Below are 14,483 nucleotides of genomic sequence, written 5' to 3'. Positions count from 1 at the left end.
TGTTTTAACCTCATAAAATCGAAAATCAAAAGAAACCTTAATCAAAAAGACTAAAAACATGGCGCTCTACACCATAAGTGATAATTGGCTGGCAACTGACAAGGATGGTTGAATCACATTCAATTGTGTCTCAATCTAAATTTAGATAGGTACTGTACATCTATAATTATCAGTTTTGTCTATGTGTTTCACTGACGTGGCTGTGTTCATAGTCTGTCCCTTTCCTGTCACAAAGATTGAGACCAAAAAGGAAGCAAGCAAACATAACACACCCATCCTAAGTATGTATGTTGATGGTAATACATTGTGCATAAGGTTTACACAGGATTTACCTAAGTGTTGTTTGTGCCTATAAGTATTAGCCCAAAGCTGGGACAAATGGTAGAGAAGACCCCATTTGACATAAATTATCCTCAAGCAGGCAGTTCAAATACTAAGCTACGAGCCTCTTACCTGTCCGATCGGTACCTCGTTCCGATCTTCGAGCAGTGGGGGAGGTACCGACGGCAGGTCGAGCTCCTCTTCTTATACTTGTGTTAATTGGCTAATTGGTCCATGCTGGAAATTCGACCAATCTTTTTGAAAAGTATTAAGTAACGCGCTAAACAATTGGTTGTTCCCGCGTAGCCGCGGGCACCTATTGACTTTCTTGACTGCCCTCTCTACGCATGCGCCGGACAGAAACACTGTCACCATAGTGGAGCCGCCAACGAGACAATCATCCGCCATGCATGCGTGCGAATGGGCCATCATTGTTCCGCGCATGCGCGCATGGTACAATGCGGGTAGAGTCAGCACTAGCAGAAATGCGCGAAGGCACCAAATGCAAGATCGCATTGATAACGGTGATCTCATCACGCTGCGTGTATCTACAGTAAATGGATTGCCAAGTTTCACTAGTCAAATCAGACTAGAAAGTAATTAAGAAGTATAATGATGACTTGATCAATATATTAAGGCTGTGCCATATTAGGTGTCAAAAACTGTCAAGATTTCTGCTCGGTATTAAGCCTATATATATTTTGGTGATTCTGGAAATCAAAAAATCAAAAAATAGGGGGTAGTGAGATAATCTGCCTGCTGTCAGTAGTCATCAGAATTGGTACAAAAAGTCACATGCTTGAAGGAACAGTGTAAGCTCTACATGACCAATGGTGATGTAAGTAATTTCATATGGGGTTGTTGATTATTTTGACGCTATTTAACCACTCTCCACCTACAGACAGGTATTACCAAGCTGAGTGTCAGGCGCTGACTGGAGCCAGCAGTGTTCGAAGCACCTACTATTACACCGTCAAGTATGCCCTGGACTACATCACCGAGAAAGCCTGGTGGGGAGGAGCATTGTCATTATATCACCCAGTAAGGCGTGGGCTGAGGCGCGCGTAATCTGCCGTTTGCATTGGATTCCTCAGCATCGAGTCTCACGCTGGTTGCGTGGAGGCTCTCTCTCCTTTCCTGTATCTAGCTGAGCGGCGTGCCTTCGCCGGACTTCCCCTGTGCGCTGAGGAAGCGCTGTTTTCTCCGCCTCTGGAGGTGCTTCTTTTCGGGCGCTACTGAAGCGCCATTCAAAGACTTTCTCTCACGGAATGGAAGGGGTGTTCGTGGTCCTTTCCCACCCCCGTGTTTGATTTATCCCTGTTGGTGTTGATTTCTTCGCGCTGAGGGAAGCGCTAATCAACACAACGTGTAGCCTCCAGCCTTGGATCTGTGGGTGGAAATCTTATCGGATCTTTATTTGGATTGACATTTGGTTTACTTTTCCTCGCGCTCTTGGAAGCGCTTCGTTTTCTGGAGTTTGCCCTTATCCTAAAGTAAGCTGAACATTTCTTTTTACTCGTTGGGGAAAAGACTGTTTTGACTAATTGCTCAAGTGGAATCTGTGTTCTTCCTTATTTCGTGCTGAAGGAAGCGCTTGCTGTTGTGTTGCTTCTGCAATCGAGGAGAAACCACTCCTTCCTATGGACCCTGAGTTTATTGTTTTGTACCTCATTTCTAACTCGTACTCCGAACTTGCGGAGCACCTTTCCTTGGGGTCGTTCAAATCTCATTCTTGCTGGGAAGGAAGCCCTTTTCTGGGAGCTGTGTTTAAGTTATATCTGGATGAGTGGTTGCTGGGTATGTATGTGAAAATACTTTCCTTGTCTGAGTAAGAGCATGCAAGTGGAGTGGTGTATTTATCATTGTGGTTTATCGTTGTAGGAAGGCTTAAGTCAGAAGCTGATGTCCCAACGTATTAGAAGTACTACTACAAGAGTTTACAGCCAGTGGAAAGGTACTAGTGAGTTCTAGTGAGACCATATGAGAGTAGTAAGCTTTGATAGAATATGTATTAAATCTGTATTCTTTTGTTGCAGGTCTCCCGCTTCCCACTGGTCCTTCCCTCGTCCACATTTTCCCTCACCTGACTACCTCACTACTCTGAGTTGCTTCTTTCCAGAGTTGGGGAAGTCTGGAGGTGGAACCCTTTTGGCATCACACGAAAACAGAGGAGTGGCTTGACGCTGACACTGAGGCTAATATGAAAGCAGAATTTGAAACTACAGATATTGATATCAATCGCATATTGTTACTGTCTTCAACCTCACATCATACCTGTTATGTGTGCTACGGATTAATCAGGCCTGGTGTCATAAGTCGGGGATACATTCCCTGGTAGGTGTCATATCCTAGTAATTTATAAACATGCTAAGCAGACAGGTTGGTGCAACAACTAAATGGTGCAGATCCCGACTATATGGAAACCCACGGAATGTTGTCATTCAGGCCTGCTGTATCTGTTTTGAGCTTAAAAATCCATTTCTGTTCCTTGATGAACAAAAACCTAGATACATCGGTCACATGCTTGGGAATCTGTGGACGTTCCAAAACCAACCACCTCATTTCATCTGCATGATGTTTTAGGAGTAGGAAATGATTTGTTAGGCACGTTGATTGTTTGTTGCGACGTATTGTGCTCTTATGTTCGCTAATGCGCATTAGCGAACATAAGAGCACAATACGTCGCAACCTGTCTGCTTAGCATGTTTATAAATTACTAGGATATGACACCTACCAGGGAATGTATTCCCGACTTATGACACCAGGCCTGATTAGTGCTGACTCTACCCGCATTGTACCATGCGCGCATGCGCGGAACAATGATGACCCATTCGCACGCATGCTCGGCGGATGATTGTCTCGTTGGCGGCTCCACTATGGTGACAGTGTTTCTGTCCGGCGCATGTGTAGAGAGGGCAATCAAGAAAGTCAATAGGTGCCCGCGGCTACCCGGGAACAACCAACTGTTTAGCGCGTTACTTAATACGTTTTAAAAAGATTGGTCGAAATTCCAGCATGGACCAATTAGCCAATTAACACAAGTATAAGAAGAGGAGCTCGACCTGCCGTCGGTACCTCCCCCACTGCTCGAAGATCGGAACGAGGTACCGACGGACAGGTAAGAGGCTCGTAGCTTAGTATTTGAACTGCCTGCTGGAGGATAATTTATGTCAAATTGAGTCTTCTCTATCGTTTGTCCCAGCGTTGGGCTAATACTTATAGGCACATACAACACTTAGGTAAATCCTGTGTAAACCTTATGCACAATGTATTACCATCAACATACATACATAGGATGGGTGTGTTATGTTTGCTTGCTTCCTTTTTGGTCTCAATCTTTGTGACAGGAAAGGGACAGACTATGAACACAGCCACATCAGTGAAACACATAGACAAAACTGATAATTATAGACGTACAGTACCTATCTAAATTTAGATTGAGACACAATTGAATGTGATTCAACCATCCTTGTCAGTTGCCAGCCAATTATCACTCATGGTGTAGAGCGCCATGTTTTTAGTCTTTTTGATTAAGGTTTCTTTTGATTTTCGATTTTATGAGGATAAAACATTTGGATATAAGGAGGATGATACACTCACCTCTTTTTTCCTTGTTTTGCCCACGAATAGAGCGGGCCTCTATCACCGAGCAGTCACCGGTTGAGGTGAGGCACACTCCCACAGAAATCTGGGTGAGTACCAACATATTGTTAAAATATACAATTGCCTTAATAAAGTTACAATAATGAACTGGCACGGTCGATTATAATTTAAAATCGACTTGTCTTGACTTTTGAACCTTTAAGCTCCTAGTTTTTCTTTCCACCAGAGTTAGCTTGACTCTTGCACTCACAAAGGCTTTGTGTTTCAGGAATGAAGAAAATGGTCTCACCTACATATACATGAGAATCATGTCGGGTAGGGTGGTAACAAACCACTGATTTATTTTCTTTTTCTTGTGCAAATCACTGTGTATATATTTCTACATTGATTGCTTTCCTTGCAGTAGCATTTTTAACAATCATTAGGTCCTGAAGAAAGCCGGGCAAGGTTGCCACACGGCTGAAACATGTCGACCTCACTACTCGCCGGGAGATAGTAAATTTGCTATACACTATCAGGCGATCTATTTTTATCCCATGGCATGCGGACAATACCTAATAAATTTTATTTTTTGTCCCCATAGTCATTTTTAATTGCACCTGTATTTCACGAGCCCTGCACTCCATCAGTTGTCTCTTACCTTGAACAACTACTTTGGCTGAGAACAGTGAGAGTATTTGGCCGGGTACTTACTTACGTTAGCCTTAGTGCAGCATCGGGTTATACTTGACCTTTCTCTCATAGTCTTCCACATGACGAAGTTCCGCCAAATGGGTGGGCTGATGGAGACTTCTCTCTAGCCAAGTATTGGGCAGGTTATTTGCATCTGGTGGTCGGTCCTCTTGGAGCTGACTAGGTTTTCTTGTCATAACAATAGACTGACCTTCTCTTGTTTTTTTGCAAGGTATTAACAATGGCAAATATTTCGGATGACACCCACTCGCAGCAAAAATGGTGGAAACCCAGTAGATGAATGAGGTACTATATTGTATGCAAATTCTGCAAGCCAGAGCGTTTCCCTCCAAATCTTACCGTTGTCTTTTATAAAACACCAAGAGTATTGCTTAGTACACTGATTGACCTTCTCCATTTTTCCATCGCTTTGAGGGTGAAAAGTAGTAGACAAACAGGATTTAATGCCCAAAGTAGCACACCATGCCTTCCAGACCAGCGAGGTGAATTGCGTTCCCCGATCAAAAGAAATCGTTTGCGGAAGGCCATATAACCACATTACATGTTCCATCATCAATTGGGCTAATTTGGAGGCTTGGGGAACACCTACCTATGCCTTAAAAAGGGCCATCTTTGATAGCCTGTCCACTTCCACCATAATGGTGTCCTACTTCTTGCACTGAAGTAAGCTTACCATGAAATCCATTGAGATATCCTCCCCCATTCTTTCTGGGGTTTTTAATGGGAGTAACAACCCTTTCGGGTGGGAGTAGTCTGCCTTGCCTTGGGCGCATATGTCACATTTACCAACATGCTATTTAACATCTTTTTTAACTTCTGTCCACCAGAAATGTCTTGTTACAATCTCTTGTGTCTTTGCTATACCTGGATGCCCGAGCATATTGGTATCATGACACCAATGTATGGCTTGCACCGGAAGAGCCTGGGTGGGACCATACAACAATGCCCCATGAAAAGGTAACCCCCTCATGAATACTTCTACGCATATCTTGTGCTTCCCACTTAGCAAGTTCTACCAATTGTATGGCTCATTGGATTTCATCCAAGAATTGATGGATTGTGCTTCCACCTACAAAATGTTGTGCTGGAATGATGGGACACACTGTTTCTGTTTTATCAATGCTAGTTTCCTCATAGTATCTGGATAGAGAGTACGCCCTCCTATTGTCAGTACCGCCACAGAAGGTCACTATGAACTCATACTCTGAGAAGAATAGAGCCCATCTTAGATAGCATGGGGTGAAAGTTCTGGCTGACTTAAAAAACTGGAGGTTTTGGTGATCAGTGTCCACCATTACATGATGCCCGACCTCCAACAAATAGTGTTGCTATTCTTTGAAAGCTATACAGATAGCCAGTAGTTCTTTCTCTCCTATGATATAATTGATTTCTGCTGGGTTAAATCTTTTAGACAGATAAGCCACTCTGTGCATTTCTCTCGTGGTGGTGTGTCACTGGGACAAAGTAGCTCCCATGGCCTCTTTGGATGCATCAGCCTTTACATTAAAGGGTTCAGCCACATTTGGATGAGCGAGGACAGGAGCGGACGTGAAGGCTTCCTTAAGCATAGTGAAGACCTTCTCGCACTTAAAGGACCAATGAAATACTGCATTATTTCTCGTCAGCTTTTTGACTGGGACAATCAGGGCAGAAAACTTTGGACTAAACAATAAAAAAGTGTGAATTCCAAGAATTTTTGTATGTCTTTGACATTTTGTGGGATCGGCAAGTCCTGCACTGCTTGTACCTTTCACTCTGACATTAGTAACCCTTGAATGGTTAAGATTAAATAAAACAATTCCATACTAGTGACATGAAACTCACTCTTTGACAGTTTACAAAACAGATCATGTTATCTCAGAGTCCCTAAAATGGTTTTAACATGGTGGACATGGTTTGTTCAGTAGGTCAGTATATCAGGAATCGTCAATATACACAATAACAAATTGGTCCCAAAATTTTCATAAAACCTAATTTCTTTAATGCTGAAAAGCCACTGGGGCATTGCATAGACCGAACAGCACCATACAATATTCGTATAGACCGAATCTGGTGCAAGATGCTAGTTTCCACTCATCGCCTTTGTATATGCATACCAAATGATATGTCCCTCTAAGATTCCGTCGGGTATAGATAGAGGCTGATCTGACTTGATGCAACAGGACCGAGATGAGCAGTAGCGTATGCCATTTTTTAATGGTTATTGCATTCAAAGCACGATAGTCTACGCATGCACATAGCTTCCCATTTGCCTTCAGAATGAAAAACAAAGGAGAGGCTGCTGGAGATATGGATGGGCGTATAAATCCGTTTTCCACATACTTGTCAATACACTCCTTTAGACGCTGGTTTTCTTTTTCAGTAAGAGCATATATATATGACTGCAGGGAATTTGTGCCCCAGGAACAAGTTCGATTTGACAGTTGTATGACCTATGATGTGGTAAGGTTTCTACACTACTTTGACTAAACACATCGGCATAATCCGCATAGTGAGGGGGCAGGACAAGCTCCTTTTCAGCTGCAGTGGCTATTACATGAGATAGGTGAGTACTCACCGGCATAGTCTGTTGTGATTGAGAGATCGAGTACAAAAGGTCAAAATTAATGTTCTACTGCGATGATTCCAATCAATAGAGGGATTATGCAGTGTTAACCAGGACATGCCCAATATTGGTTTGAATTGAGGAGCATCATTAACATCAAATTGAAAACACGTGGAGGCAGCACCAAAGTCAAAGTAATATGCAGAGGCGATAAATAGTATATGAAAATATTGTTCTTTTTATTAGTTTTTTTCTTTCTTTTGCAAAGTGCACAAAAACAGCCAACGCGTTTCGCTCCCCAGCCTTGGGAGCTTCGTCAGGGCACGATCAAATATACTTGGACCTATATCGGTATTAAGGTCAAATGGAAGTAACCACATTCAAGGTGGCACAGCTTAGACAGCGTAGAACTTGGAGATATAGTCTGTCCAAAATCCAATGGAACTATGATAGTGCTCACAAAGGAAAAACGTTGTATGAGTCAATTAATCCACAAGTATGTTTAGGGACGTCACGGGGGTCATAAGTCGCTATAATCAAGAAGCAAAATTATGCAAAGAATCTGTAATAGTTACATTGGTCAAATATTCTTTTCATCCAAGGATAATTGTGAAATTGATGTGCAGTCCTTGATAAGCTGCAAATTGTATTCAGTCTCACGTACGGATATCCGACACACAGTCCCCCGGGAAAAACGCTGTTTTACAGATTATTACAGATTCTTTGCATAATTTTGCTTCTTGATTATAGCGACTTATGACCCCCGTGAAGTCCCTAAACATACTTGTGGATTAATTGACTCATACAACGTTTTTCCTTTGTGAGCACTATCCTAGTTCCATTGGATTTCGGACAGACTATATCTCCAAGTTCTACGCTGTCTAAGCTATGCCACCTTGAATGTGGTTACTTCCATTTGACCTTAATACCAATATAGGTCCAAGTATATTTGATCGTGCCCTGACGAAGCTCCCAAGGCTGGGGAGCGAAACGCGTTGGCTGTTTTTGTGCACTTTGCAAAAGAAAGAAAAAAACTAATAAAAATAACAATATTTTCATATACTATTTATCGCCTTGCATATTACTTTGACTTTGGTGCTGCCTCCACGTGTTTTCAAACTCTCTTCTGGGAATCCAATGGGACCCAACCACAGCAGGTCTCGGAGGTGTTCAGCACAGCAAATCTAATATTACTTGGGACTCTTGAAGGTGTAGGTGCTTTTTCCGTGTGGTCCGCTGTGGCAATCTTGTTTTTCTAATTAACATCAAATTGCATAGTTTTGTGATGATGAACTTGGGAATCTGTAAAAGAGAATGATACCAATTCAGTAATACGTCCTGAAGACAACATGGTATTATTGACCGTCCTGCCCATCTCAGGTTTGTCCTTGTCATGTGTGGATAATTATAATAAGAACAGGTATTTTGAGTCTGTAAAATTACCTCTAGCGTCAGAATCTATCATAGCCTTTACCTCTTACGTTCCTACCTCCTTCGTTGCAATTTTAGCTTTGAGGATCAAATGAGGCACAGCACTTTGGAAAGTGTTTGCAATACTTTTCAGGAGACCCTTCTTCTAATCCCACAACATGCTCCTGTTTCTGCTATGTGACAGCAACTTTTGCAAACCCTAACATTTGGTAGATTTAGGTCTGGTGGGGCATTCTGCTATGAAATGGCTTTTCCTTCCACAATATCAACATAAATCATTTTTTCAAAGGTTTTCTCATTCTTCCTTGGATATAGGTCCCCGCAAACTCATCTCCATTGGCTCAGGGCTCTCTACCACAGGACTAGATTTGGTTCTATCAAAGGTTTTGGTTTCAGCCTTCTTCTTATCCCCCTTGCCTCTGTCAGTCTATGGTCTAAATGTACTGTTAGATTAATTAAATCTGCCCAAGTATGAGACTGGGATTCCACTTGTGCCAGGAGGTCTTTCATCTCTTCCTTCAAACCTCTAGAATAAAGAGCTGCTCTTTGCTCTTCAGCCCATCCTGTTAAAGCCACCAACCGATTGAAGGTTGTCAGATACATCACCAAGAGCCAGATGTACGGCACTAAATAGGGGTCGCAAACGGGCAATCGGCCCGTTTGCGACCGCAATTTATAGCATGGCCATGTACACCCCTCATTTTGTGAATCGGTAAATTTTACCAATTCGCAAATAGGGTTCGCGACGGGCTATTAGGAAGGGGCATCCCTTCCTAATAGCTACTCGCATTTGTATCTATGAATGTTTTGCAACCAAAACACTCACAATTTACCACCCACTTCAAATAGGCGCTAAACCATTTGCAAACGAGAAGGGGCCCCCAGGGGACCCCATTCCCCTTTGTGAATGGGTTAAAAATGTTTTAAGGGAAGGCAGTGGTCCCAGGGTTAATTGCCAGCCCTTAAAAAATTCAAATGAAAAGTTTCATTTTTCTTTTTTTAAATGCATCCTGTTTTCCTTTAAGGAAAACGGGCTGCATTAAAAAAAAAAGCTGCTTTATTTTAAAGCAGTCACAGACATGGTGGTCTGCTGGCCCCAACAGGTCACCTTCCCTGTGAGTACTAGCCATTCCTAATGAGGTCGCACATTGCGCCTTCCTCATTAATTTAAATGAGGCATGCAATTTGTGACCCCATTAGGAATCGCAAACAGTGTCTGAGACACTGTTATACATCTCAATATGCACGTCGCAAATACGATGCAATCTGCGAGTCGCAAATTGGTGGGTTGTACATCTGGCCCCAAGTCTTCATTGCCCTGTCTCAAATCGAATACTTCTCGTTCAGCTGACTGAGTCACCATACAAAACTCAAACACCTTTTAAAAATCAGCCTTAAAAACGAGACCAATAATATATCAAGGAGTTATCCTCATTAACTAAAGTTGTAGCCCATGCCGCAGCATTCCCCTCCTAGATAAGATATTAAGAAAGTCACTCGGGGAGGAGGAGCTACGATCGCGACCAAGATGGCCGCGTGAGTCCTAGGCTCCCGAGACCCCCGCCGCCCCGGGGATTATCCTGTTGATCATCCTGAGTTCTGGCTGCAGGCATCGATGCGGGCAGTGAAGCGGCGCTCTGATCGGCAGTGTGGTGCGGGAGAGAGAGGCCCCTGAAGATTGCGGCCTAGACATTTGTAAGCCGGGGACTCGAGTGAGAGTTGAGCCCCTGCTGCAATTGATCAATAGCAGAACCGAAACCGGAAGTCACCGGCTCGGTCCCGTGAAAGTTCCTGCCTCACTCCCGATGCCCCCCCGGAGCTGTTTGCGGGTGCGGAGCCGTGGTTGGGCTAGCGCAATAGCGCGCATCGGTTGGGCTGGGGCCCCCCTTTCCTTCTCCAGTGCATGTTTCCGGACAGCAGCTGGGGGGGCTGAGCTCACCGAGACTCAGGCAGGCTTTGCCCTTAGCGTGCTGGGGCCTGGAGGACTCTGCAGCAGCCGGCCTGTGTAATTACTTGCCTCTCCTATAAGGCTGGGTGCTGCTGCTGTGCTGCTCCCCTTGCTGGACAAGGCATTTTGACCCTCCCCTACCCATGGACGAACATTAAGGTGGCAGGTTTATTGGGCGCCTGGAGCTCAGAGGTGCCTGTTTTAATTGCTGCGGAGCATCCTGGAGGGGAGCAGCGATTGAGCACGTAACAGACCTTGGATAAGGGTTGGTGGTGCAGGCACTAGCGAAGACCTGATGGCATCATGCATCAAATTGAACTCGGAGCATGATAGACCGCCCGCAGGAGTGGGGTTCGATGGGGCCTGAATGACCATTGCCGCTCCTAGTTGTTAAGTCAGGCACGGATTGCCTCGTTGCATTGATCTCAAAGGTGTGCCCATCTTGCACTTCGTTCCTGGATTGCGTCTTCCGTGGTGGGAGCGCTGCGGAGGCTTGGATTGCTTTACACGGTTGACAAAATGGCGACGAAGCCCGAGACCGAAAAGCAACAATCAAAGGCACCCAGGGGACCCAAGTATACCCAAACCAACAAGCTGGACCGTTACACACAACCTAGGGGATCGCCATCTGGCACGGGATGTCCCAAGATGTAGGTGGGGAGACGTCGACTACCACAGGTGAGCCCACGCTGAAGGATGTGATGGCGGCGATTGAGGGGGTACGAGCCTCCCTAGGTAAAAAGATGGAGTCCCTGGATCATAAACTGGACACGGTGACAATAGAGGTTAACTTAATCCGTGCAGACCTCACTAAAACCAGCGAAAATGTGAAATCCCTGGACATTAAAACGACTAGTCTCACGGATGATGTGGCCTCGCTGCAGCAAGAAGTTTGTGATCTCAAAACCGCCAGTGATGTCGCGGGCCGCAAGTTGGACGAATACGAAGGGAGGGCCCATAGAAACAACGTGCGTATTATTGGTGTGCCTGAAAAGGCTGAGGGACAGGCCGCCGACCTTTTTGTTGAAGACATCATTCTCAACCATTTAAAGCCCCGAGGCCTTGGGAATTTCTTTACGGTGAAAAGAGCGCACAGATTTCCAGGTGGGAGACCGCGTCCTGGGGCCCCACCCCTGCCTATGATTGCGAGGATGCTTAACTTTAGGGATAGAGACGCTATCCTGCAAGCATCCAGGAATGGAGGTCCTCTTCAGTATGAAAACTCTGCTCTCAGTTTTTTCCCGGACTTTACACAAGCAGTTCAGAAACAGTGACAAACCTTCATGGGCATCAAGAGGAGACTCCAGGACAAAGGACTAAAGTACGCCATGCTGTATCCTGCCAAGTTGAGAGTGGAGCATGAGGGGAGAGTTTTTTTCTTTGACATTCCCGAGGTTGCAGCGGACTGGCTGGACGCGGTTTATCCTCAGGATGAGCGACAGCGATGGAGCGGTGATGAAGACGAGGTCACCCAAGAAAAAGAATAAAAACTTCTATTGCTGCGGGTGTGGTCGGGTTGGGTTGGGGCAGGGTGCGGGCTGGTGACTATAGAAATTAGCTGATTGTCTGCATTGCTTAGATGGACCTGATAGTATTGCTGGGGCTGTGCGCGTAAATGGGGGCCGTACTCCTCCTCAGAGTTACTCTTCGATAGTTTAGTAGATAGATTATGGGGCGACAGGCACACTGCGAGTTGGGGGCGGATGGATACCGTGAGCGGGGGTGCAGGGTGGGGGGTGGTAAAGGTGGTTTGTTTTGGGATGGACTTTTTTGTTTTCTTTTGGTGTAGTTTGCTGTAGGCATTACATTACAAGGCTTCACTCAGAATTGTAGCATGTTTAAGGTACAGGAACTGGAGAGGAGAATGACTCATTTCATGTTTAATGATGGGGTAGGGGGCTGAAGGTGTTAACTGGAATGTTAATGGGTTGGGGGACAAAATTAAGCGTGGTGTGGTTCTTCAGTTTCTTAGACGTCACGCCCCGGATGTGGTCCTGCTTCAGGAGACGTATTTAGTGGGTAACTCATGCAGGGCAATGCATAGAATGGGGTTCCGAATGGTGGCGCATGCGGGTTTCACTTCTGGGTCAAGGGGGGTGGGGATTCTGATTAAGAAAACGCTCCCGATGGTGATTGATTCGGTTACTGTGGATGATAGGGGCAGATATGTAGGAATATCGGGCCGTTAGGAGGGGCATATCCTGTCCGTGATGTCGGTATACGTTCCCCCGGGTATGCAGGCAACCACATTTGTAGATTTAGGGAAAACCCTTCTGGATTCCCCGAGATACGGGGCGGACGAAAAGATGGCTTCCTGAGTTCATGGAAGCGTTGGGTTTGATCGATAGTTGGAGAATGCTTTATCCGGGCCAGCGACAGTTCACCTTCCACTCTGGCACACATGGTAGTCTTTCCCGTATAGATCACTGTTTTGTGCCGGCGGCTCAGGCGTATGGCATCACCGAGGCTGCACACCTGGCTAGAGGAATATCGGATCATTTGCCGCTCTGGCTCAGGTTTGACATCAGACCGGACTCGGGCGGCAGGATAGCTCCCATTAATCCATGGTACATGCGCAATCCTAAGGTCCGTAGGGACTTGTTGAAGGCGTTAGAACATTATTTTCAGGAGAATGTGGGATCAGTATCATCTCCACTTTCACTGTGGGAGGCCTTTAAGGTGGTAATAAGAGGCCAGGCCTTGTCGCTAATCGCAGAAGAAAAGAAGGATCGGAATGCAGAAGTGGCGAACATAGAATCTGAAATTACTAAGATTGAGGCGGACTTTGAGCAGGAGGTATCCCGGGCCAAACTGCATGCTCTGCATCTAAAGCAACTTGATTATAAAGCGTTAGTCACTGATAGTGCCAAGGCCTTAAGTTGAGAGCAGCAGGGCCGACTGTATGATGTCGGAGATAAGGCTGGGGAGCTTATTGCCTGGCTGGATAAAAGAGATAGGGTGGACCGGGTGGTTCCAGAACTGGAGACGGCAGAGGGAGCGAGAATAACAGACCCCCGGGGTATAGTGGACGCTTTTGCGGTCTTCTCTCGTACAGTGTACTCCTCGGTTGCAGGGCGGCCGGAGGAGGACTCCCACTTGCTGTTGCGGGATATCCAACTCCCAGGCCTGACTAAGGAAGACCACGTTTTTATGGACGGTGCCCTCACTGCCGATGAGGTCGCCCTGGCAGTGCGCTCCTTACACTCAGGTAAGGCGCTGGGACCTAACGGACTCCCGATTGAGTTATATAAGCTCAGACCCGATAGGATTGCTTCCTATCTCAGAAATATGTTTGTGGCAGCACGAGAACAGGGGATATTACCATATGATCAGAGAGTGCCATCTATAGTGGTTATACATAAGAACGGTAAACCGAAAACTGAATGTGCCTCATATAGGCCTATTTCGTTATTAAACGCGGAACCCAAGATTCTTGCTAAATTATTGTCAAATAGACTTGTCAAGGTTATTAGTGGACTAATACATACTGATCAGTCTGGTTTTATTCCCCATAGGAATACGGCATTGAAACTTCGTAGGTTGCACGGAGTGTTAGCCAGGGCCCATACCCTGGGGGAACAAGCTATAATAGCGTCACTAGACGCGACAATGGCCTTTGAAACGATAGAATGGCCTTATTTGTGGGCGGTCTTGATTAAGTTTGGATTCGGACCGGAGTATATTAGTTGGGTAAAACTGTTATATACTGAACCTCTTGCGCAAGTGGTAGTTAATAACCGAGTTTCTGCAGCGTTTGGTCTGGGAAAGGGCACCCAACAGGGATGTCCTCTTTCGCCCCTTCTGTTCTCGCTAGCACTCGAACCTTTGGCAGCCTGGATCCGCTGGGAGCCTTCCATTCGGGGTATTCGGTGGTCTCCCCAGATAGAGGACCGGATTTCTCTGTATGCGGACGGCATTTTACTCTATTTAACATCACCCAGA

This window comes from Lissotriton helveticus, chromosome 2_1, assembly GCF_964261635.1.
Source record: "Lissotriton helveticus chromosome 2_1, aLisHel1.1, whole genome shotgun sequence".
Classification (NCBI taxonomy): domain Eukaryota; kingdom Metazoa; phylum Chordata; class Amphibia; order Caudata; family Salamandridae; genus Lissotriton; species Lissotriton helveticus.
The sequence above is the reverse complement of the archived record's forward strand: the minus strand, read 5'-3'. Positions refer to the sequence as shown.